At 45.2% G+C, this 25,705-nt stretch overlaps 1 protein-coding gene across 1 annotated transcript in view; it reads right to left on the reverse strand.

Moving 5' to 3' along the window:
• Nucleotides 1–25,705, reverse strand: part of RNF114 (ring finger protein 114) — a 323,436-nt gene that overhangs the window by 125,182 nt on the left and 172,549 nt on the right. The gene's annotated exons all lie outside the window — the stretch shown is intronic.

The following is a 25,705-nucleotide window of genomic DNA, read 5'->3' on the forward strand; positions in this document are numbered from 1 at the left end:
ACCCACCAATGTGGGACAGCATTTATGTAATTATTTATTGAGCTCTATAGGAATCTACCACTAGGGTAAATTATGCTCTGTAGTTCTGTAACAAGGTTCCTTGAAACATGTACAAGAACTTATAGGGACAAAAACAGGTGCAGTTGTGGTATTGCTCTTGTAAGGGTGAGAGTCAAATTGTGGGTTACAGGGATAGTTGCCTGAGGGGCAGAGTAGGGACTGGTGTTTATTATTAGAGATGAGCGAACACTGTTCGATCGAATACATATTCCATCGAATATCAGGCCTTTCGGGGTATTCGATTGGAATCAAATACCACGAGGAAAAAGCAGTAAAAATTTGTATCCCCTTCCACCTTCCCTGGCGCTTTTTTTGCACCAATAACTGTGCAGGGGAGGTGGGATAGGAACTACAACAACGGAGGCATCGAAAAAAAATCGGAAAAAGTAATTGGCTGGCTAAATTAGGTGACCTCCAATTTATATTAATGGTGTATTTAACATTTAATTAATTTGAGACTGTGAACTATGTGACTGTGAGACAGGGATAGATCTACAGACAGGCTAGGGATTACCTTTATTTAGGTGGGAACATCACTCACCCAGCTCTTTGGGGCTCTATCTGGTCGGGATCCCTGTCAGCTTGCGATATGCACAAGCTGACTTTTTCCCATAGGAATGCATTGACCAGTGTTGATTGGCCAAATGCCATATAGAGTACAGCATTCGACCAATCACGCTGGTTCTTCCGGAGGAGGCAGAGTCTAAGATCAGTCCACAGCCATTTCCATTGTGGTCCGATCTCAGATGTAGCAGTGCTGACACAGCTCTGCTACACAGAGAAGCAGCAGAGCTCAGCACACACAGAGATGCATCAGAACTGAGTGTGCAGCAGGGTTCAGTGCACACTCAGCACTGCTACATCTGAGATTCAGCAGAGCTGAGTGTGCAGCAGGGTTCAGCGCACACTCAGCACTGCTACATCTGAGATGTAGCAGTGCTGAGTGTGCGTTGAACCCTGCTGCACACTCAGCTCTGCTGCATCTCGGGTGTAGCAGAGCTCAGCACATACTCAGCTGTGCTACATCTCCAATGTAGCAGAGCTGAGCGCACGGCCAGCTCTGCTTCATCTCCGATGTAGCAGTGCTGGCCGTGCTCTGAGCTCGACTGCATCTTCAGAGTTACCGAGCTCAGCGCACGGCCAGCCCTGCTACATCTCAGCATAGGAATGCATTGACCAGTGTTGATTGGCCGAATGCCATACAGAGTAAGTATAGCATTCTGCCAATCAACGCTGGTTCTGCCAGTGGAGGCGAAGTCTAAGATCGGTCCACAGCAGTCTTCATTCTGGTCCAATATTAGACTCCGCCTCCTCACAGACGAGCCTCCATCAGAACCAGCATTGATTGGCCGAATGCTGTACTCTATATGGCATTCGGCCAATCAACGCTGGTCAATACATTCCTATGGGAAAAAGTCAGCTCCCACATATCGCAAGCTAACAGGGATCCCGACATAATACAGTGACTTGGGCATGTTAGATGCCCCCAGACATGCACCCACTGCATCTGTATGGGTGAGATCCAACTTTTTTACCCTTTGTAATTGGAACCTGTTAATACACTACATGGATTTTCGGATAGGGTGTCTTGCATCTATCTGGTTTTTGTTCTTGATTTGCCTTGGCCTATAAGATAAGATAATCCTTTAATAGTCCATCATGGGGAAATTCAATGTGTTACAGCAGCATCATGGATAATACACTGATAATATAAAATACAAAATATGAATACAAAAAGCTCCATGGTAGAGGCATTATAGTGACAGTAGGTACAGATAAAAAAAAGATAAAGGCAAAGAAGATAGTAGGAGAGATATCACAATTTAAGGATCTTTCAGTTCTCTGCATGGAGTGATCCATGCTTAGCCCAGTGTTGGTTGTAAAGCCTAACTGCAGCGGGTAGGAAAGACCTCCAATACTGCCCTTTCTCACACTTAGGGTGAAGCAATCGGTCACCGAGGCCTACCTAGGTATTTTATATGTACTGTATGTAATAAATGTTAAGTTTTAATAAGTAAGGTTTTGGGATAACAGTGCTGGCATATGTAAGAAGTGAAAATTATAAGATGACCACATTAATACATGTATTCCATCCCTAACTCCATCTCGCAACGTCTGTTGGCACTGGGCAGCTCTGCAGGACTTTGTACTTTCACATTCTGTAATATAGATGACTAAAAAACTATTTCCTAATATTCAGTGAAGCTTTACCAACCCCAGAGCAGAACTTACTGTTCCATCTCTCTTTGTAAAGATTTTCATCAGCAAATATCCAACAGCCCTGCCACTTAATACATCAGAAACACTGGGTTCCATTATATGCACACTTTATTAGTTAAAGAATATTCTGTACAAATTACAGATTTACAGATTTATAGACACTACAGATATAAACTAGACAATGTTATCACAGATGCTAGATGATAAGTCTGGAGCTTCTATAGTTAAATAGCTACATAGTTAGTATGGTTGAAAAGAGACGTATGTCTATCAAGTTCAACCAAGGGATGGGAAAGGACCTTCTATGCATTGCCATAAGCATCAATGCTATTTTCTCCAAAAAGACTGTAGCTGATGTGACAATCTCCTAGGGTAGGTTATTCCACAGATTAACAGTCCTTACAGTCCTCATAACTGAGATCCTCCATGAGCCTTAGTTCTCTGGTCCTCCACTATCTCTTTTCCAACTCTAGGACATCCTTTCTATGTACTGGTGCCTAGAACTGAACTGCATAATCCAGATGGGGCTGCACCAATGATTTATAAAGTACTAATATTAGATTTCCTGTCCTGCAAATCCATTACCCTTCCTTGAGGGGCCTAGTTTTTAAAATGGGGTCACATTTTGGTGGTTCCCACTTCAGCAACTCTGCAAATGCAAATGCTAAATTGACATGTTATTGTAAAAAAAAATAAATTAGATTTTCACATTTCAGTGGTAAAAAAAAATTTGTGAAACACCTACAGGGTCAAAGTGCTCACTATACCCGTTGATAAATTCCTTGAATGATCTAGTTTCCAAAATCAGGTCATTTTGGGGGAGGGATTTTCCACTGTTTTGGCAATTCAGGGGCTCTGCAACATGGTGTCTGAAACAGATTTCAGCAAAATCTGCCCTCCAGAATCTCAAAAACGCTCCTTCCGTTCTGGACCCTACAATGTGCCAATACATCAGTTTACATCTACATAAGAGGTATTTCTGTAGTTGGGAGAAAATGCTTAACAAACTGTGGGGTGCATTTTCTCTTTTAACTCCTTGTGGAAATGTAAAAATTGAGGTTAAAGCAATAATTTGTATTAAAAAATGTTGCTTTCCATTTTCCAGGCCAAATTCTGCGTAAGACCTGTAGGGTCAAAGTATTCACTACACTCCTTGAGAAATTCCTTGAGAAGTCTAGTTCCCAAAATACTACCAATAAGTATTTGGACACCCATGCAAATGAAGATATCTGCAGTCGTCATGTGTATCACGCCTTCCGTTGTTAAATAGAAAACAGCATTGGCATTAGTGCATTGGGATTAGTCGCAAGCAAGATGCCACAAAGTACAGAGTTGTCCGATTTCGAGAAAGGGGTAATTGTCGGATACCACAGAAATGGTCGATCCTTAAGGAACATAGCAAGTGAACTGAATTACCCAAAATCGACAGTGGCCTATGTGATTACGAAGTGGAAGGTAACAGTGATTGCTGGAATGTTCCCCAGAGTTGGCAGACCCCCGAAACTGGGAGATAGAGACCGACAGGTGCTGTCCAGAGAAACCGCACCCATCCGATGGCTCACATACACCAGGAGTTTCCACAGGCATCCGAGAGTATTGTGTTGATCAATACCATCCGTAAGGCTCCTGGGTTCTACCAACTATTGAATATGAATAAATGTTGTTTTCCTATTCTACCACAGGTGTCCAAATACTTATTGGTAGACAGTATAGGGTCAAATTTTGGGGCACCTTTGGCACCTTGGGGGCTCTGCAAATGCGACATGGTGCTTGAAAACTATTCCGTTAAAATCTGTCTTCCAAAACTCAATTACCGCTTTTTCTGTTCTGAGCGCTGCCATATGCCTGTACATTAGTGTACCAGCACATATGGGGTTCTGTCATGTTAAAGGCGCTCTATCACTGGGAAAAGTCATTTTTAACTAATCGCATCCTTGCATAGGCTTTAGAAATGCTATTCTACACTTACCTTTAGTATGTAGCTTGCCTCAGTGGTTTCTGAATAAGTGCGTTTTTATTCATATGCTAATGAGCCTCCAGCCAGCCAAGGAAGTTCCCAGCAGCCTCCTCTCTCCTATTATCTCCTATGTGTGTGTACAAACAGTAAGCTGAGTCATCAGCAGCAGCAGCCTCCCATAGGAAACAATAGGAGAGGTGTGCACGATCTATCGTGCAACAGTCTAATTAGCATATGAATAAAAACGGACTTATTCAGAAACCACTGAGGCAATCTATATACTAAAGGTAGGTGTGGAATAGACTTTCTAAAGGCTATGCAAGGAAGTGATTAGTTAAAAATGACTTTTCCTAGTGATAGAGCTCCTTTAAGAAGAATTATGTAAGAAAATGTGGGGTACAATTTCTCATTTAACCTGGGTGGACATGATGTGTCTAATCTGAAGAAACTTAAAAAAACTGCATTTGAGGGATATTGAACATACTTCTCAGGGATTCAAAAGTTTTAAAGGTGACCTGTTCATAAACATCCCCAATGACGTTGGGGCTTTCAACTTTCTTTGATGAATTGCAAAGATGGCTCCACAGTCACGCTGTGATCATTTGCTGACCTGGTCCCTTTCTGTGATGCTCCAGGTGTCCCGATCCTTAGGCTGCGTTCACACGTAGTAAAGTGGAGCGCAATCTGGCACGTATACGGAGTTTGCGCGCTCAAAAAGATCCCATTGATTTCAATGGGAGTTACGAGCGTATACGCCGCGTAATTTTGCGCCCGTAATTTTGCAGCCACAAGTCACTCTAGACTGGCATTAGACTGACACCTCAACGGTCTAACAACGACAAAAGTTTCCTACAACCCCACCCAGAGCTATTTCAAGGGATATGTTTGAACACTGGGGGGAAAACAATAGGAAAAGCTGAAAAACAATATGTACAATTCATAGAACATAGAATATAGAGGACAGGAAATACCAAAATAACTCAGAGGCACAAAAGGCAAACACTTAAAGCAGTAGCACTTTGGGATGCTGCACTCTTCTCCAAGATGATATCTAATGGGTACTTATATCCGCTCCAGACAAACTGTATGTACCAGGAGACGCTGGGTCCCAGAATGGTAGATTTTTCCAACTCATTTCTGCAGGGATCACCTATACCTTAGTCGCTTCTTTACTCCCATATAAGTCTTATTCCTAAGGATCACACTGACTGTGCTATGTTTGAGGCCCTAAAGGCACATAGTCATGGTGGGACTATTAAAGGATTATCTTATTATGGGCCCTTTTTTACATACACACAGAAGACAGAACAATGTACACATACACAGCACATAGCTTGAGACAAGTGAGCGATTGATTACAATGGGCTGCAACAGCCCAATCTAATCGGTCATTCCCCCCCCCCCCCCACAGTGCAAGAGGAGGAGGGAGCTATCATTCTGCGTGGACACAGGTCAAGATCAAAGATAGGTAAGTGTGTGTGTGTGTGTGGGGGGGGGGATAAAGTGAGGGAGTCAGCATGGGCTTCCTTAGAAGCTTGGGGCCCGGCACTTGCCTGGGTTTTCCAGGTGCACAGGCACATATAAGCACCAGACTCTTGTTTTTTCCTAAACTACAACTTGATAATGTTTTTAATTTTGTTTCTGACCTTTGACCCTATCATATGACTTGAAGGGGCGGGGCTACCGCCCTTTTTTTGTTATGAAAATGTGTACATGTTTGTTTTTCCTTTATCATGCACTCTTGAGAAAGAGCTATTTGCCAGAAACCAGTCGTGTGACTAATATTTTATTATATTGAATTAAAGCTTTATTGGAACCAAAAGACCAGCGCCATTTTTGATGCTTTTTTGGTAGCATTTCTACATCCTTTACCTGCCAAGTATTACATCCATTATGGATCCAAGTGCAAGGTCTGATTTACACCTTTTGTCCCAAAATGTCGTGTTGAACCCTCTCCAGTATTTACTGAATGTACCCCGTGAACCATGGTGAAACGGGCAGCTAGATGGTTTCAACATAGTCTTACTATAATGACCCTGATTTCTAGCTATTGGAAACAAACTTCACGCCCTGTCCTTCATAAGTTATTGGTTAGATTGAAAGACGCCCATGCGATGGAACCTCTCACTGCTTCCCTCAATGACTCTTTGGACAAACTACAATGGATATGGGAACCCTGTGATATGTATTTACAATCCCAAATGTCTGATGAGTAGAGATGAGCAAACAGTGAAATATTCGAGATTCGATATTTGTTTTGAGTAGAGACTCAATATTCGACTACTCGATCGAATATCGAATCCCATTATAGTGTATAGGAAAAAATGCTCGTTTCAGGGGAACCCACTATTCGACTAAAGGAGAGTCACCAAGTCCACGAATAGCAGGAGGAGAGTGTTTAAGAGGAGCGCTGTGCAGTTAAAGTGCACGGACCCCATTATAGTCTATGGGGTCCGTGCGCTTTAACTGCACAGAGCTTGCAGTTGCACTGATAAAAAGTCATCTCCCTCGTAACACCAAGCTGTCAGCTCTCCCAACTAGCAAGGACGAGCCTGCGGCAAATCAGCATTGGTTCTGCAGCAGGCTCGTCCTTGCTAGTCAGGAGAGCTGGCAGCTTGCTGTTACGAGGCAGCTGACTTTTTTGTCATAGGAATGCATTGACCAGCGTTGATTGGCCAGTGTACAGCATTCGGCCAATCAACGCTGGTTCTGCCGGAGGCTCGTCTGTGAGGAGGTGGAGTATAAGATCGGACCACAGCAGTCTCCATTGTGGTCCAATCTTAGACTCCGCTTCTTCACAGATGAGCCTCTGGCAGAACAGCGTTGATTGGTCGAATGCTGCACAGTGGCCAATCAACGCTGGTCAATGCATTCCTATGACAAAAAAGTCAGCTGCCTCGTAACAGCAAGCTGCCAGCTCTCCTGACTAGCAAAGATGAGCCTGCGGCAAATCAACACTGGTTCTGCAGCAGGTTCGTCCTTGCTAGTCAAGAGAGCTGGCAGCTTGTTGTTATGAGGGAGCTTACTTTTTCTTATAAAAATGGATTGACCAGCGTTGATTGGCCAGTGTACAGAATTCGGCCAATCAACACTGGTTCTGCCGGAGGCTCGTCTGTGAGGAGGCAGAGTCTAAAATCGGACCACAACGGAGACTGCTGTGGTCCGATCTTAGACTCCGCCTCCTCACGGACGAGCCTCTGTCAGAACCAGCGTTGATTGGCCAAATGCTGTACACTAGCCAATCAACGCTGTTCAATTCATTCCTATGAGAAAAAGTCAGCTCCCTCGTAACAGCAAGCTGCCTGCTCCTAGCAAGGACGAGCCTGCTGCAGAACCAGCGTTGATTTGCCGAATGATATACACTGTATAGCATTCTGCCCATCAACACTGGTTCTGAATCAAATATTTACTGCGAATAGCTAGTAGTATTTGATCGAGTACGAATATTTAGAATACCCTAGTATTCGATCAAATACCTACTCGATCGAATACTACTCGCTCATCTCTACTGATGAGCACTAATATTGTACCTGGTTGGGAAGATTGCCCTATGCTAACTGTTAATTACACTTCTGTTCACTTTTCCTCTTTCCTCCTTCTGTGTTTGCCTATTCTGTATGTTCGGATTACTTGAAAATACTTTCTATGTATTTTGTGTACTTCTCATGTATTTTGGTGGTTGTTTCATTCTCTCTGAACTCTTATTTGGAATCTTATCCCACAGATGTTACTTTGTGGATCCACATTTATTGATCCTCTTCATTGCTGTACTGTAATCCGTGTATTTCTGTTATATTGTTTATTGACAATTCTTTAATAAATGTACAGTTAAAACAAAAACATGATGAAAGAAAGCTTATACAGTATTGGTCAAAAGTATTGGCACCCCTGTAATTCTGTCAGCTAATACTCAGTTTCTTCCAGAAAATGATTGCAAGCACAAACTCTTTGGTATTAATATCTTCATTTATTTTGCTTACAATGAAAAAGCGCAAAAGAGAATGAAAAAAAGTCAAATCATTGATCATTTTACACAAAACTCCAAAAATGGGCCGGACAAAAGTATTGGCACCCTCAGCCTAATACTTGGTAGCACAACCATTAGACAAAATAACTGCGAACAACCGCTTCCGGTAACCATCAATGAGTTTCTTACAATGCTCTGCTGGAATTTTAGACCATTCTTCTTTGGCAAACTGCTCCAGGTCCCTGAGATGTGAAGGGGGCCTTCTCCAAACTGCCATTTTGATATCTCTCCACAGGTGTTCTATGGGATTCAGGTCTGGACTCATTGCTGGCCACTTTACAAGTCTCCAGTGCTTTCTCTCAAACCATTTTCTAGTGCTTTTTGAAGTGTGTTTTGGGTCATTGTCCTGCTGGAAGACCCATGACCTCTGAGGGAGACCCGACTTTCTCACACTGGGCCCGACATTATGCTGCAAAATTTGTTGGTAGTCTTCAGACTTCATAATGTCATGCACACGGTCAAGCAGTCCAGTGCCAGAAGCAGCAAAGCGACCCCAAAACATCAAGGAACCTCTGCCACAGTGGTTAGCCACAGTGCCATGGGCTTTAAACTTCTTGATGACACTGCGCACGGTAGACACAGGAACATTCAGGTCTTTGGAGATGGACTTGTAGCCTTGAGATTGCTCATGCTTCCTCACTTGTTGCTTCTCAAGTCCTCAGACAGTTCTTTGTTCTTCTTTCTTTTCTCCATGCTCAATGTGGTACACACAAGGACACAGGAGAGAGGTTGAGTCAACTTTAATCCATTTTAACTGGCCGCATACTTTTGGCCAACACTGTACATGTGAATGCAGATAGACATCTGACTGAGGGGACTCTGCCTGCATCTTGTCTCATCCTATGATGAGCCCTACATCATGGAAAAGCTCCTTTTTTGCTGCAGACTTTGCTGTGTATATAGAGCCAAAGTCAGCAGTGAATTAAGCAGAAGGGAGAAATATAAGAGCTTTGTATTTCTCAGTCCTTTTGTATTCACTTCTGGTTTTGAATAAAAAAATCTTAGCAAAATCTTCAACAAAAAAAGTAGCTTTTTTCATGGTGCCTTAGTCTTAGGCCAAGGCCGCATGCAAGGAATTGTTGGGGGAGAAAAAAAACGACGCAGAAAAGGAGACACCACTTTTTTTTTCCACTGCATTTTTCAAAGAATGTCCATAGAGTGTTCCTCTGCTGACTCTCTGCTTATATTATACCTATATGGAAAACGCCAGTGTTTCCGTAGGTACAATTGACATGTTGCGATTTGCAAAAATGCTTGTGTTTTTGAAATCCACATTGCAGGTAATGTAAAATGCAATGGTTAAGCTCCATGGGGCCCCAGCAACAGAAATCTCAGGAGAGCTGACAGATTGTCTTTAACCTTCATTTACTAAGGTCAATTTATCTACAGATACAAATGTACCGTATAAATTAATAGACAAGCATTCTGACATCATTCCTCCTTCAAAAATGTAACATTATGTCATATATTATAATTGCTGTAATCATTTGATATCCTATTATATATAGGTCACTATAGTATAGTAACTTAGTCAAGGGATTGTCTGTATTTTTGGCTATCATTTTCCATGATTAATATAAATATTCACTTAACTGCTAAAGTGGCCTGCTGAGGACTACATTGGCCAACAGCTACAGTACTAATCCCAATGCGGCCAAGCTCGCATGTGTTCTGAATGGGGAGAGGGGAGTAAACTTCTACCAGACACCTCTACCAGCAGTTAAGTTCCCTCAGGCCATAAGGACAGGGCATGTATTATTTAACATGTCCAATCCTTTATTATCCCCTAAATCATATGTCCAGGTAGAGTTAGGGCTGCTCAGTACACTTAAGGTAGTCAGCCAGCACCAAGATTGGTGCAGTCTAGAGATGAGCGAACAGTGTTCTATCGAACTCATGTTCGATCGGATATTAGGCTGTTCGGCATGTTCGAATCGAATCGAACACCGCGTGGTAAAGTGCGCCATTACTCGATTCCCCTCCCACCTTCCCTGGCGCCTTTTTTGCTCCAATAACAGCGCAGGGTAGGTGGGACAGGAACTACGACACCGGTGACGTTGAGAAAAGTAGGCAAAACCCATTGGCTGCCGAAAACATGTGACCTCTAATTTAAAAGAACAGCGCCGCCCAGGTTCGCGTCATTCTGAGCTTGCAATTCACCGAGGACGGAGGTTTCCGTCCAGCTAGCTAGGGCTTAGATTCTGGGTAGGCAGGGACAGGTTAGGATAGGAAGGAGAAGACAACCACAACAGCTCTTGTAAGAGCTAAATTCCAGGGAGAAGCTTGTCAGTGTAACGTGGCACTGACGGGCTCAATCGCCGCAACCCAGCTTTCCCAGGATCCTGAATGGAATACACTGTCAGTGTATTCCCGTATACCCGATATATACCCCGATACCCGTTCCAACGGTGTGCCCCCCCACCTTCACCCCAGAAATACCCTGCAAGTCCCCTAGCAATAGAATTGGGGCTATATACACCCACAATTTTTACTACTGGTGTACAGTGCCATTGTCTGACTGGGAATTCAAAGAATATATTGGGAATACAAATACCCTCATTTCTTGCTACTGCCATATAGTGCCAGTGTCTGACTGGGAATTCAAAGAATATATTGGGGTTACGTGCACCCACAATTTTTACTACTGGTATACAGTGCCATTGTCTGACTGGGAATTCAAAGAATATATTGGGAATACAAATACCCTCATTTCTTGCTACTGCCATATAGTGCCAGTGTCTGACTGGGAATTCAAAGAATATATTGGGGTTACGTGCACCCACAATTTTTACTACTGGTATACAGTGCCATTGTCTGACTGGGAATTCAAAGAATATATTGGGAATACAAATACCCTCATTTCTTGCTACTGCCATATAGTGCCAGTGTCTGACTGGGAATTCAAAGAATATATTGGGGTTACGTGCACCCACAATTTTTACTACTGGTATACAGTGCCATTGTCTGACTGGGAATTCAAAGAATATATTGGGAAAACAAATACCCTCATTTCTTGCTACTGCCATATAGTGCCAGTGTCTGACTGGTAATTCAAAGAATATATTGGGGTTACGTGCACCCACAATTTTTACTACTGGTATACAGTGCCATTGTCTGACTGGGAATTCAAAGAATATATTGGGAAAACAAATACCCTCATTTCTTGCTACTGCCATATAGTGCCAGTTTCTGACTGGTAATTCAAAGAATATATTGGGGTTACGTGCACCCACAATTTTTACTACTGGTATACAGTGCCATTGTCTGACTGGGAATTCAAAGAATATATTGGGAATACAAATACCCTCATTTCTTGCTACTGCCATATAGTGCCAGTGTCTGACTGGGAATTCAAAGAATATATTGGGGTTACGTGCACCCACAATTTTTACTACTGGTATACAGTGCCATTGTCTGACTGGGAATTCAAAGAATATATTGGGAATATAAATACCCTCATTTCTTGCTACTGCCATATAGTGCCAGTGTCTGACTGGGAATTCAAAGAATATATTGGGGTTACGTGCACCCACAATTTTTACTACTGGTATACAGTGCCATTGTCTGACTGGGAATTCAAAGAGTATATTGGGAATACAAATACCCTCATTTCTTGCTACTGCCATATAGTGCCAGTGTCTGACTGGGAATTCAAAGAATATATTGGGGTTACGTGCACCCACAATTTTTACTACTGGTATACAGTGCCATTGTCTGACTGGGAATTCAAAGAATATATTGGGGTTATAAATACCCTCATTTCTTGCTACTGCCATATAGTGCCAGTTTCTGACTGGTAATTCAAAGAATATATTGGGGTTACGTGCACCCACAATTTTTACTACTGGTATACAGTGCCATTGTCTGACTGGGAATTCAAAGAATATATTGGGAATACAAATACCCTCATTTCTTGCTACTGCCATATAGTGCCAGTGTCTGACTGGGAATTCAAAGAATATATTGGGGTTACGTGCACCCACAATTTTTACTACTGGTATACAGTGCCATTGTCTGACTGGGAATTCAAAGAGTATATTGGGAATACAAATACCCTCATTTCTTGCTACTGCCATATAGTGCCAGTGTCTGACTGGGAATTCAAAGAATATATTGGGGTTACGTGCACCCACAATTTTTACTACTGGTATACAGTGCCATTGTCTGACTGGGAATTCAAAGAATATATTGGGGTTATAAATACCCTCATTTCTTGCTACTGCCATATAGTGCCAGTTTCTGACTGGTAATTCAAAGAATATATTGGGGTTACGTGCACCCACAATTTTTACTACTGGTATACAGTGCCATTGTCTGACTGGGAATTCAAAGAATATATTGGGAATACAAATACCCTCATTTCTTGCTACTGCCATATAGTGCCAGTGTCTGACTGGGAATTCAAAGAATATATTGGGGTTACGTGCACCCACAATTTTTACTACTGGTATACAGTGCCATTGTCTGACTGGGAATTCAAAGAATATATTGGGAATACAAATACCCTCATTTCTTGCTACTGCCATATAGTGCCAGTGTCTGACTGGGAATTCAAAGAATATATTGGGGTTACGTGCACCCACAATTTTTACTACTGGTATACAGTGCCATTGTCTGACTGGGAATTCAAAGAATATATTGGGAATACAAATACCCTCATTTCTTGCTACTGCCATATAGTGCCAGTGTCTGACTGGGAATTCAAAGAATATATTGGGGTTACGTGCACCCACAATTTTTACTACTGGTATACAGTGCCATTGTCTGACTGGGAATTCAAAGAGTATATTGGGAATACAAATACCCTCATTTCTTGCTACTGCCATATAGTGCCAGTGTCTGACTGGGAATTCAAAGAATATATTGGGGTTACGTGCACCCACAATTTTTACTACTGGTATACAGTGCCATTGTCTGACTGGGAATTCAAAGAATATATTGGGGTTATAAATACCCTCATTTCTTGCTACTGCCATATAGTGCCAGTTTCTGACTGGTAATTCAAAGAATATATTGGGGTTACGTGCACCCACAATTTTTACTACTGGTATACAGTGCCATTGTCTGACTGGGAATTCAAAGAATATATTGGGAATACAAATACCCTCATTTCTTGCTACTGCCATATAGTGCCAGTGTCTGACTGGGAATTCAAAGAATATATTGGGGTTACGTGCACCCACAATTTTTACTACTGGTATACAGTGCCATTGTCTGACTGGGAATTCAAAGAATATATTGGGAATACAAATACCCTCATTTCTTGCTACTGCCATATAGTGCCAGTGTCTGACTGGGAATTCAAAGAATATATTGGGGTTACGTGCACCCACAATTTTTACTACTGGTATACAGTGCCATTGTCTGACTGGGAATTCAAAGAATATATTGGGAATACAAATACCCTCATTTCTTGCTACTGCCATATAGTGCCAGTGTCTGACTGGGAATTCAAAGAATATATTGGGGTTACGTGCACCCACAATTTTTACTACTGGTATACAGTGCCATTGTCTGACTGGGAATTCAAAGAATATATTGGGAATACAAATACCCTCATTTCTTGCTACTGCCATATAGTGCCAGTTTCTGACTGGTAATTCAAAGAATATATTGGGGTTACGTGCACCCACAATTTTTACTACTGGTATACAGTGCCATTGTCTGACTGGGAATTCAAAGAGTATATTGGGAATACAAATACCCTCATTTCTTGCTACTGCCATATAGTGCCAGTGTCTGACTGGGAATTCAAAGAATATATTGGGGTTACGTGCACCCACAATTTTTACTACTGGTATACAGTGCCATTGTCTGACTGGGAATTCAAAGAATATATTGGGGTTATAAATACCCTCATTTCTTGCTACTGCCATATAGTGCCAGTTTCTGACTGGTAATTCAAAGAATATATTGGGGTTACGTAAACCCACAATTTTTACTACTGGTATATAGTGCCATTGTCTGACTGGGAATTCAAAGAATATATTGGGAATACAAATACCCTCATTTCTTGCTACTGCCATATAGTGCCAGTGTCTGACTGGGAATTCAAAGAATATATTGGGGTTACGTGCACCCACAATTTTTACTACTGGTATACAGTGCCATTGTCTGACTGGGAATTCAAAGAATATATTGGGAATACAAATACCCTCATTTCTTGCTACTGCCATATAGTGCCAGTGTCTGACTGGTAATTCAAAGAATATATTGGGGTTACGTGCACCCACAATTTTTACTACTGGTATACAGTGCCATTGTCTGACTGGGAATTCAAAGAATATATTGGGAATACAAATACCCTCATTTCTTGCTACTGCCATATAGTGCCAGTGTCTGACTGGGAATTCAAAGAATATATTGGGGTTACGTGCACCCACAATTTTTACTACTGGTATACAGTGCCATTGTCTGACTGGGAATTCAAAGAGTATATTGGGAATACAAATACCCTCATTTCTTGCTACTGCCATATAGTGCCAGTGTCTGACTGGGAATTCAAAGAATATATTGGGGTTACGTGCACCCACAATTTTTACTACTGGTATACAGTGCCATTGTCTGACTGGGAATTCAAAGAATATATTGGGGTTATAAATACCCTCATTTCTTGCTACTGCCATATAGTGCCAGTTTCTGACTGGTAATTCAAAGAATATATTGGGGTTACGTGCACCCACAATTTTTACTACTGGTATACAGTGCCATTGTCTGACTGGGAATTCAAAGAATATATTGGGAATACAAATACCCTCATTTCTTGCTACTGCCATATAGTGCCAGTGTCTGACTGGGAATTCAAAGAATATATTGGGGTTACGTGCACCCACAATTTTTACTACTGGTATACAGTGCCATTGTCTGACTGGGAATTCAAAGAATATATTGGGAATACAAATACCCTCATTTCTTGCTACTGCCATATAGTGCCAGTGTCTGACTGGGAATTCAAAGAATATATTGGGGTTACGTGCACCCACAATTTTTACTACTGGTATACAGTGCCATTGTCTGACTGGGAATTCAAAGAATATATTGGGAATACAAATACCCTCATTTCTTGCTACTGCCATATAGTGCCAGTGTCTGACTGGGAATTCAAAGAATATATTGGGGTTACGTGCACCCACAATTTTTACTACTGGTATACAGTGCCATTGTCTGACTGGGAATTCAAAGAATATATTGGGAATACAAATACCCTCATTTCTTGCTACTGCCATATAGTGCCAGTGTCTGACTGGGAATTCAAAGAATATATTGGGGTTACGTGCACCCACAATTTTTACTACTGGTATACAGTGCCATTGTCTGACTGGGAATTCAAAGAGTATATTGGGAATACAAATACCCTCATTTCTTGCTACTGCCATATAGTGCCAGTGTCTGACTGGGAATTCAAAGAATATATTGGGGTTACGTGCACCCACAATTTTTACTACTGGTATACAGTGCCATTGTCTGACTGGGAATTCAAAGAATATATTGGGGTTATAAATACCCTCATTTCTTGCTACTGCCATATAGTGCCAGTTTCTGACTGGTAATTCAAAGAATATATTGGGGTTACGTGCACCCACAATTTTTACTACTGGTATACAGTGCCATTGTCTGACTGGGAATTCAAAGAATATATTGGGAATACAAATACCCTCATTTCTTGCTACTGCCATATAGTGCCAGTGTCTGACTGGGAATTCAAAGAATATATTGGGGTTACGTGCACCCACAATTTTTACTACTGGTATACAGTGCCATTGTCTGACTGGGAATTCAAAGAATATATTGGGAATACAAATACCCTCATTTCTTGCTACTGCCATATAGTGCCAGTGTCTGACTGGGAATTCAAAGAATATATTGGGGTTACGTGCACCCACAATTTTTACTACTGGTATACAGTGCCATTGTCTGACTGGGAATTCAAAGAATATATTGGGAATACAAATACCCTCATTTCTTGCTACTGCCATATAGTGCCAGTGTCTGACTGGGAATTCAAAGAATATATTGGGGTTACGTGCACCCACAATTTTTACTACTGGTATACAGTGCCATTGTCTGACTGGGAATTCAAAGAATATATTGGGAATACAAATACCCTCATTTCTTGCTACTGCCATATAGTGCCAGTTTCTGACTGGTAATTCAAAGAATATATTGGGGTTACGTGCACCCACAATTTTTACTACTGGTATACAGTGCCATTGTCTGACTGGGAATTCAAAGAGTATATTGGGAATACAAATACCCTCATTTCTTGCTACTGCCATATAGTGCCAGTGTCTGACTGGGAATTCAAAGAATATATTGGGGTTACGTGCACCCACAATTTTTACTACTGGTATACAGTGCCATTGTCTGACTGGGAATTCAAAGAATATATTGGGGTTATAAATACCCTCATTTCTTGCTACTGCCATATAGTGCCAGTTTCTGACTGGTAATTCAAAGAATATATTGGGGTTACGTAAACCCACAATTTTTACTACTGGTATATAGTGCCATTGTCTGACTGGGAATTCAAAGAATATATTGGGAATACAAATACCCTCATTTCTTGCTACTGCCATATAGTGCCAGTGTCTGACTGGGAATTCAAAGAATATATTGGGGTTACGTGCACCCACAATTTTTACTACTGGTATACAGTGCCATTGTCTGACTGGGAATTCAAAGAATATATTGGGAATACAAATACCCTCATTTCTTGCTACTGCCATATAGTGCCAGTGTCTGACTGGTAATTCAAAGAATATATTGGGGTTACGTGCACCCACAATTTTTACTACTGGTATACAGTGCCATTGTCTGACTGGGAATTCAAAGAATATATTGGGAATACAAATACCCTCATTTCTTGCTACTGCCATATAGTGCCAGTGTCTGACTGGGAATTCAAAGAATATATTGGGGTTACGTGCACCCACAATTTTTACTACTGGTATACAATGCCATTGTCTGACTGGGAATTCAAAGAATATATTGGGAATACAAATACCTTCATTTCTTGCTACTGCCATATAGTGCCAGTGTCTGACTGGGAATTCAAAGAATATATTGGGAATACAAATACCCTCATTTCTTGCTACTGCCATATAGTGCCAGTTTCTGACTGGTAATTCAAAGAATATATTGGGGTTACGTGCACCCACAATTTTTACTACTGGTATACAGTGCCAATTTCTAACTAGGAATTCAAAATGCGCAAGGCTCCCGGAAAGGGACGTGGACGAGGCCGTGGGCGAGGTCGGGGGAATGGTTCTGGGGAGCAAGGTAGCGGTGAAGCCACAGGGCGTCCCGTGCCTACTCCTGTGGGGCAGCAAGCATTGCGCCACTCCACAGTGCCAGGGTTGCTTGCCACATTAACTAAACTGCAGGGTACAAACCTTAGTAGGCCCGAGAACCAGGAACAGGTCTTGCAATGGCTGTCAGAGAACGCTTACAGCACATTGTCCAGCAGCCAGTCAGACTCTGCCTCCTCTCCTCCTATTACCCAACAGTCTTGTCTTCCTTCCTCCCAAAATTCCGAAGCTTTACAGAACAATAACCCAAACTGTCCCTGCTCCCCAGAGCTGTTCTCCGCTCCTTTCATTGTCCCTCAACCTGCCTCTCCACGTCACGATTCCACGAACCTAACAGAGGAGCATCTGTGTCCAGATGCTCAAACACTAGAGTCTCCTCCATCTCCGTTCGATTTGGTGGTGGATGACCAGCAACCCACCCTCATCGACGATGATGTGACGCAGTTGCCGTCAGGGCATCCAGTTGACCGGCGCATTGTGCGGGAGGAGGAGATGAGACAGGAGTTGGAAGAGGAAGTGGTGGATGATGAGGACACTGACCCGACCTGGACAGGGGGGATGTCAAGCGGGGAAAGTAGTGTGGATGTTGAGGCAGGTGCAGCACCAAAAAGGGTAGCTAGAGGCAGAGGCAGAGGTCAGCAGCTTAGGCGAAGCCAGGCCACACCCGGAATCTCCCAAGATGTTCCAGTTCGTACCCAGCCCCGAAAAACTCCCACCTCGAGGGCACGTTTCTCGAAGGTGTGGAGTTTTTTCAAGGAATGCGCCGAGGACAGATATAGTGTTGTCTGCACAATTTGCCTCTCGAAATTGATTAGGGGCTCTGAGAAGAGCAACCTGTCCACCACTTCAATGCGTCGTCATTTGGAATCCAAGCACTGGAATCAGTGGCAGGCAGCAACGGCAGGACAAAGGCCGCCTGCAGTTCACGCCACTGCCACTGCCTCTGCCACTGCCTCTGCCTCTGCCACTGCCACTGCTGACTGTGCTGGCGATGCACTCCAGAGGACGAGCCAGGACACCACTTCATCTGCCTCCGCCACTTTGTTGACTTCTACCTCATCCTCCCCTGGTCCTGTCTTATCTCCTTCTCCTGCACCATCAAAGGCACCATCAGGCGTTTCTTTACAACAACCCACCATCTCTCAGACATTGGAGCGGCGGCAGAAATACACTGCTAACCACCCACACGCGCAAGCCTTGAACGCCAACATCGCTAAACTGCTGGCCCAGGAGATGTTGGCATTCCGGCTTGTTGAAACTCCCGCCTTCCTGGACCTGATGGCAACTGCGGCACCTCGCTATGCCGTCCCTAGCCGTCACTACTTCTCCCGGTGTGCCGTCCCCGCCTTGCACCAGCACGTGTCACTCAACATCAGGCGGGCCCTTAGTTCCGCGCTTTGCACAAAGGTCCACTTGACCACCGACGCGTGGACAAGTGCATGCGGACAGGGACGCTACATTTCACTGACGGCACACTGGGTGAATGTAGTTGAGGCTGGGACTGCTTCCCAAACTGGCCCGGTGTACCTCGTCTCCCCGCCTAACATTCCTGGCAGGGACACGAGAAGAACACCCCCCTCCTCCTCCTCCTCTACCGCCTCCTCCTCCGCCACCGCCTCCTCCTCCGCCACCGCCTCCTCCTCCGCTGTTAGATTGACCCCAGCTACGAGTTGGAAACGTTGCAGCACTGGCGTTGGTAGACGTCAGCAGGCTGTGCTGAAGCTGATCAGCTTGGGGGACAGACAGCACACTGCCTCCGAGGTGAGGGATGCCCTCCTCGATGAGACGGCAATATGGTTTGAGCCGCTGCACCTGGGCCCAGGCATGGTCGTTTGTGATAACGGCCGGAACCTGGTAGCAGCTCTGGAGCTTGCCGGACTCCAACATGTTCCATGCCTGGCCCACGTCTTCAACCTAGTGGTGCAACGTTTCCTAAAGAGCTACCCCAATGTTCCAGAGCTACTGGTGAAAGTGCGGCGCATGTGCGCCCACTTTCGCAAGTCGACAGTAGCCGCTGCTAGCTTAAAATCTCTCCAGCAACGCCTGCATGTGCCACAACACCGGCTTTTGTGCGACGTCCCCACACGCTGGAACTCAACGTTTCAGATGTTGAATAGAGTGGTTGAGCAGCAGAGACCTTTGATGGAATACCAGCTACAAAACCCTAGGGTGCCACAAAGTCAGCTGCCTCAGTTTCACATCCATGAGTGGCCATGGATGAGAGACCTTTGTGACATCCTACGGGTCTTTGAGGAGTCCACAAGGAGGGTGAGCTCTGAGGATGCGATGGTGAGCCTTACAATCCCGCTCTTGTGTGTTCTGAGAGAATCCCTGATTGACATCAGGGATAACTCAGATCACACAGAGGAGTTAGGGATAGCATCCGATCCGTCACAGCTGGAGAGTAGGTCCACACATCTGTCCGCTTCACTGCGTTTAATGGAGGAGGAGGAGGAGGAGGAGGAGGAAGAAGAGTTGTCCGATGATGTGATGGTGATACAGGAGGCTTCCGGGCAACTTCGAATCGTCCCATTGTTGCAGCGCGGATGGGTAGACATGGAGGATGAGGAGGAAATGGAGATTGAACTTTCCGGTGGGGCCAGAGGAGTCATGCCAACTAACACTGTGGCAGACATGGCTGAGTTCATGTTGGGGTGCTTTACAACCGACAAGCGTATTGTCAAAATCATGGAGGACAACCAGTACTGGATCTTTGCTATCCTTGACCCCCGGTATAAAAACAACATCTCGTCTTTTATTCCGGTAGAGGGGAGGGCCAATCGCATCAATGCTTGCCACAGGCAATTGGTGCAGAATATGATGGAGATGTTTCCAGCATGTGACGTTGGCGGCAGGGAGGGCAGTTCCTCCAGTAGGCAACCAAGTTCTCACCGGTCCACACAAACGAGGGGCACACTGTCTAAGGTCTGGGACACCTTGATGGCACCCCCTCGCCAAAGTGCCGCCACGGAGGGTCCTAGTGTCACCAGGCGTGAGAAGTATAGGCGCATGTTGCGGGAATACCTTTCCGACCACAGCCCTGTCCTCTCCGACCCCTCTGCGCCCTACACGTATTGGGTGTCGAAGTTGGACCTGTGGCTTGAACTTGCCCTATATGCCTTGGAGGTGCTGTCCTGTCCTGCCGCCAGCGTCCTATCTGAGAGGGTGTTCAGTGCAGCCGGTGGCATCATCACTGACAAGCGCACCCGTCTGTCAGCTGAGAGTGCCGACCGGCTCACTTTGATAAAAATGAACCACCACTGGATAGAGCCTTCATTTTTGTGCCCACCTGTGTAAAGCACCCCAACATGAAACTCCATGTCTGTACTCAACCTCTCCAATTCCTCCGCATCCTCATACTCATCCACCATAAGCGTTGCACAATTCTGCTAATACTAGGCTCCCTCCAACATGATTTCCCCCAACTCTGCTGGTTAGAGGCTCCCTCCACCCTGATTTCCACCAACTCTGCTGGTTAGAGGCTCCCTCCACCCTGCTTTCCCACAACTCTGCTGGTTAGAGGCTCCCTCCACCATGAATTTGCCCAAACTGGGCTGGTTAGAGGCTCCCTCCACCATGAATTGGTCCAAACTGGGTTTTTTAGAGGCTCCCTCCACCATGAATTGGTCCAAACTGGGGTTTTTAGAGGCTCCCTCCACCATGAATTGGTCCAAACTGGGCTGTTTAGCGGCTCCCTCCACCATTAATTGGTCCAAACTGGGCTGGTTAGAGGCTCCCTCCACCATGAATTTGCCCAAACTGGGCTGTTTAGAGGCTCCCTCCACCATGAATTTGCCCAAACTGGGCTGGTTAGAGGCTCCCTCCACCATGAATTGGTCCAAACTGGGGTTTTTAGAGGCTCCCTCCACCATGAATTGGTCCAAACTTGGCTGTTTAGAGGCTCCCTCCACCATTAATTGGTCCAAACTGGGCTGGTTAGAGGCTCCCTCCACCATGAATTGGTCCAAACTGGGCTGGTTAGAGGCTCCCTCCACCATGAATTTGCCCAAACTGGGCTGTTTAGAGGCTCCCTCCACCATGAATTGGTCCAAACTGGGCTGTTTAGAGGCTCCCTCCACCATGAATTTGACCAAACTGGGCTGTTTAGAGGCTCCCTCCACCATGAATTGGTCCAAACTGGGCTGTTTAGAGGCTCCCTCCACCATTAATTGGTCCAAACTGGGCTGGTTAGAGGCTCCCTCCACCATGAATTTCCCAAAACTTGGCTGTTTAGAGGCTCCCTCCACCATTAATTGGTCCAAACTGGGCTGTTTAGAGGCTCCCTCCACCATGAATTTGCCCAAACTGGGCTGGTTAGAGGCTCCCTCCACCATGAATTGGTCCAAACTGGGTTTTTTAGAGGCTCCCTCCACCATGAATTTGCCCAAACTGGGCTGTTTAGAGGCTCCCTCCACCATGAATTGGTCCAAACTGGGCTGTTTAGAGGCTCCCTCCACCATTAATTGGTCCAAACTGGGCTGGTTAGAGGCTCCCTCCACCATGAATTTCCCAAAACTTGGCTGTTTAGAGGCTCCCTCCACCATTAATTGGTCCAAACTGGGCTGGTTAGAGGCTCCCTCCACCATGAATTTGCCCAAACTGGGCTGTTTAGAGGCTCCCTCCACCATGAATTGGTCCAAACTGGGTTTTTTAGAGGCTCCCTCCACCATGAATTGGTCCAAACTGGGCTGTTTAGAGGCTTCCTCCACCATGAATTTGCCCAAACTGGGCTGTTTAGCGGCTCCCTCCACCATTAATTGGTCCAAACTGGGCTGGTTAGAGGCTCCCTCCACCATGAATTTGCCCAAACTGGGCTGTTTAGAGGCTCCCTCCACCATGAATTTGCCCAAACTGGGCTGGTTAGAGGCTCCCTCCACCATTAATTGGTCCAAACTGGGCTGGTTAGAGGCTCCCTCCACCATGAATTTGCCCAAACTGGGCTGTTTAGAGGCTCCCTCCACCATGAATTTGCCCAAACTGGGCTGGTTAGAGGCTCCCTCCACCATGAATTGGTCCAAACTGGGGTTTTTAGAGGCTCCCTCCACCATGAATTGGTCCAAACTTGGCTGTTTAGAGGCTCCCTCCACCATGAATTGGTCCAAACTGGGGTGGTTAGAGGCTCCCTCCACCATTAATTGGTCCAAACTGGGCTGGTTAGAGGCTCCCTCCACCATTAATTGGTCCAAACTGGGCTGGTTAGAGGCTCCCTCCACCATTAATTGGTCCAAACTGGGCTGGTTAGAGGCTCCCTCCACCATGAATTTGCCCAAACTGGGCTGTTTAGAGGCTCCCTCCACCATGAATTGGTCCAAACTGGGTTTTTTAGAGGCTCCCTCCACCATGAATTGGTCCAAACTGGGCTGTTTAGAGGCTCCCTCCACCATGAATTTGCCCAAACTGGGCTGTTTAGCGGCTCCCTCCACCATTAATTGGTCCAAACTGGGCTGGTTAGAGGCTCCCTCCACCATGAATTTGCCCAAACTGGGCTGTTTAGAGGCTCCCTCCACCATGAATTTGCCCAAACTGGGCTGGTTAGAGGCTCCCTCCACCATGAATTGGTCCAAACTGGGGTTTTTAGAGGCTCCCTCCACCATGAATTGGTCCAAACTTGGCTGTTTAGAGGCTCCCTCCACCATGAATTGGTCCAAACTGGGGTGGTTAGAGGCTCCCTCCACCATTAATTGGTCCAAACTGGGCTGGTTAGAGGCTCCCTCCACCATTAATTGGTCCAAACTGGGCTGGTTAGAGGCACCCTCCACCATTAATTGGTCCAAACTGGGCTGGTTAGAGGCTCCCTCCACCATGAATTGGTCCAAACTGGGGTTTTTAGAGGCTCCCTCCACCATGAATTGGTCCAAACTTGGCTGTTTAGAGGCTCCCTCCACCATTAATTGGTCCAAACTGGGCTGGTTAGAGGCTCCCTCCACCATGAATTGGTCCAAACTGGGTTTTTTAGAGGCTCCCTCCACCATGAATTGGTCCAAACTGGGGTTTTTAGAGGCTCCCTCCACCATGAATTGGTCCAAACTGGGCTGTTTAGCGGCTCCCTCCACCATTAATTGGTCCAAACTGGGCTGGTTAGAGGCTCCCTCCACCATGAATTTGCCCAAACTGGGCTGTTTAGAGGCTCCCTCCACCATGAATTTGCCCAAACTGGGCTGGTTAGAGGCTCCCTCCACCATGAATTGGTCCAAACTGGGGGTTTTAGAGGCTCCCTCCACCATGAATTGGTCCAAACTTGGCTGTTTAGAGGCTCCCTCCACCATTAATTGGTCCAAACTGGGCTGGTTAGAGGCTCCCTCCACCATGAATTGGTCCAAACTGGGTTTTTTAGAGGCTCCCTCCACCATGAATTTGCCCAAACTGGTCTGTTTAGAGGCTCCCTCCACCATGAATTGGTCCAAACTGGGCTGGTTAGAGGCTCCCTCCACCATGAATTTCCCAAAACTTGGCTGTTTAGAGGCTCCCTCCACCATTAATTGGTCCAAACTGGGCTGGTTAGAGGCTCCCTCCACCATGAATTTGCCCAAACTGGGCTGTTTAGAGGCTCCCTCCACCATGAATTGGTCCAAACTGGGTTTTTTAGAGGCTCCCTCCACCATGAATTGGTCCAAACTGGGCTGTTTAGAGGCTCCCTCCACCATGAATTTGCCCAAACTGGGCTGTTTAGCGGCTCCCTCCACCATTAATTGGTCCAAACTGGGCTGGTTAGAGGCTCCCTCCACCATGAATTTGCCCAAACTGGGCTGTTTAGAGGCTCCCTCCACCATGAATTTGCCCAAACTGGGCTGGTTAGAGGCTCCCTCCACCATGAATTGGTCCAAACTGGGGTTTTTAGAGGCTCCCTCCACCATGAATTGGTCCAAACTTGGCTGTTTAGAGGCTCCCTCCACCATGAATTGGTCCAAACTGGGGTGGTTAGAGGCTCCCTCCACCATTAATTGGTCCAAACTGGGCTAGTTAGAGGCTCCCTCCACCATTAATTGGTCCAAACTGGGCTGGTTAGAGGCTCCCTCCACCATTAATTGGTCCAAACTGGGCTGGTTAGAGGCTCCCTCCACCATTAATTGGTCCAAACTGGGCTGGTTAGAGGCTCCCTCCACCATGAATTTGCCCAAACTGGGCTGGTTAGAGGCTCCCTCCACCATGAATTGGTCCAAACTGGGTTTTTTAGAGGCTCCCTCCACCATGAATTTGCCCAAACTGGGCTGGTTAGAGGCTCCCTCCACCATGAATTTGCCCAAACTGGGCTGGTTAGAGGCTCCCTCCACCATGAATTGGTCCAAACTGGGTTTTTTAGAGGCTCCCTCCACCATGAATTTGCCCACACTGGGCTGGTTAGAGGCTCCCTCCACCATGAATTGGTCCAAACTGGGGTTTTTAGAGGCTCCCTCCACCATGAATTTGCCCAAACTGGGGTGTTTAGAGGCTCCCTCCACCATGAATTTGCCCAAACTCTGCTGGTTAGAGGCTCAATCCACCCTGATTTTCAAAACAAATGTTGGTGCCAACCTCAACTTACTACAAGGGCCAAATTCACTGCTGGTGACAAGCTCTCCTCACTGCAAGTGCCAAATACACATGTTTCAAGGTGTTTTCCTACTGTCAGAGATGTGGTATTGAGTGTGTAAAGTGTGTAGTTGTTAGGCTGTGATGTTGGGGTAATAGAGGGTCTTTGGTGTGTTAGATGCCCCCAGACATGCTTCCCCTGCTGTCCCAGTGTCATTCCAGAGGTGTTGGCATCATTTCCTGGGGTGTCATAGTGGACTTGGTGACCCTCCAGACACGGATTTGGGTTTCCCCCTTAACGAGTATCTGTTCCCCATAGACTATAATGGGGTTTGAAACCCATTCGAACACACGAACATTGAGCGGCTGTTCGAATCGAATTTCGAACCTCGAACATTTTAGTGTTCGCTCATCTCTAGTGCAGTCGGCTGACTAATGTACAGTATGTGCTGGACATGTGACTAGTCCTAATATATGTCCACCTGCCACCAACTGAGGGGAAGATGAGACCCCAAGGACTACTACACTTCAAACCACCCACCCATCTACTTTATGCCCCCCACCCCAAGATTCAGATGTGCCAATAAAGCTTCTTTGTATTGTATTGTATTGTATTGTATTGTA

Source organism: Leptodactylus fuscus, chromosome 6 (genome assembly GCF_031893055.1).
Source record: "Leptodactylus fuscus isolate aLepFus1 chromosome 6, aLepFus1.hap2, whole genome shotgun sequence".
Taxonomy (NCBI): Eukaryota; Metazoa; Chordata; class Amphibia; order Anura; family Leptodactylidae; genus Leptodactylus; species Leptodactylus fuscus.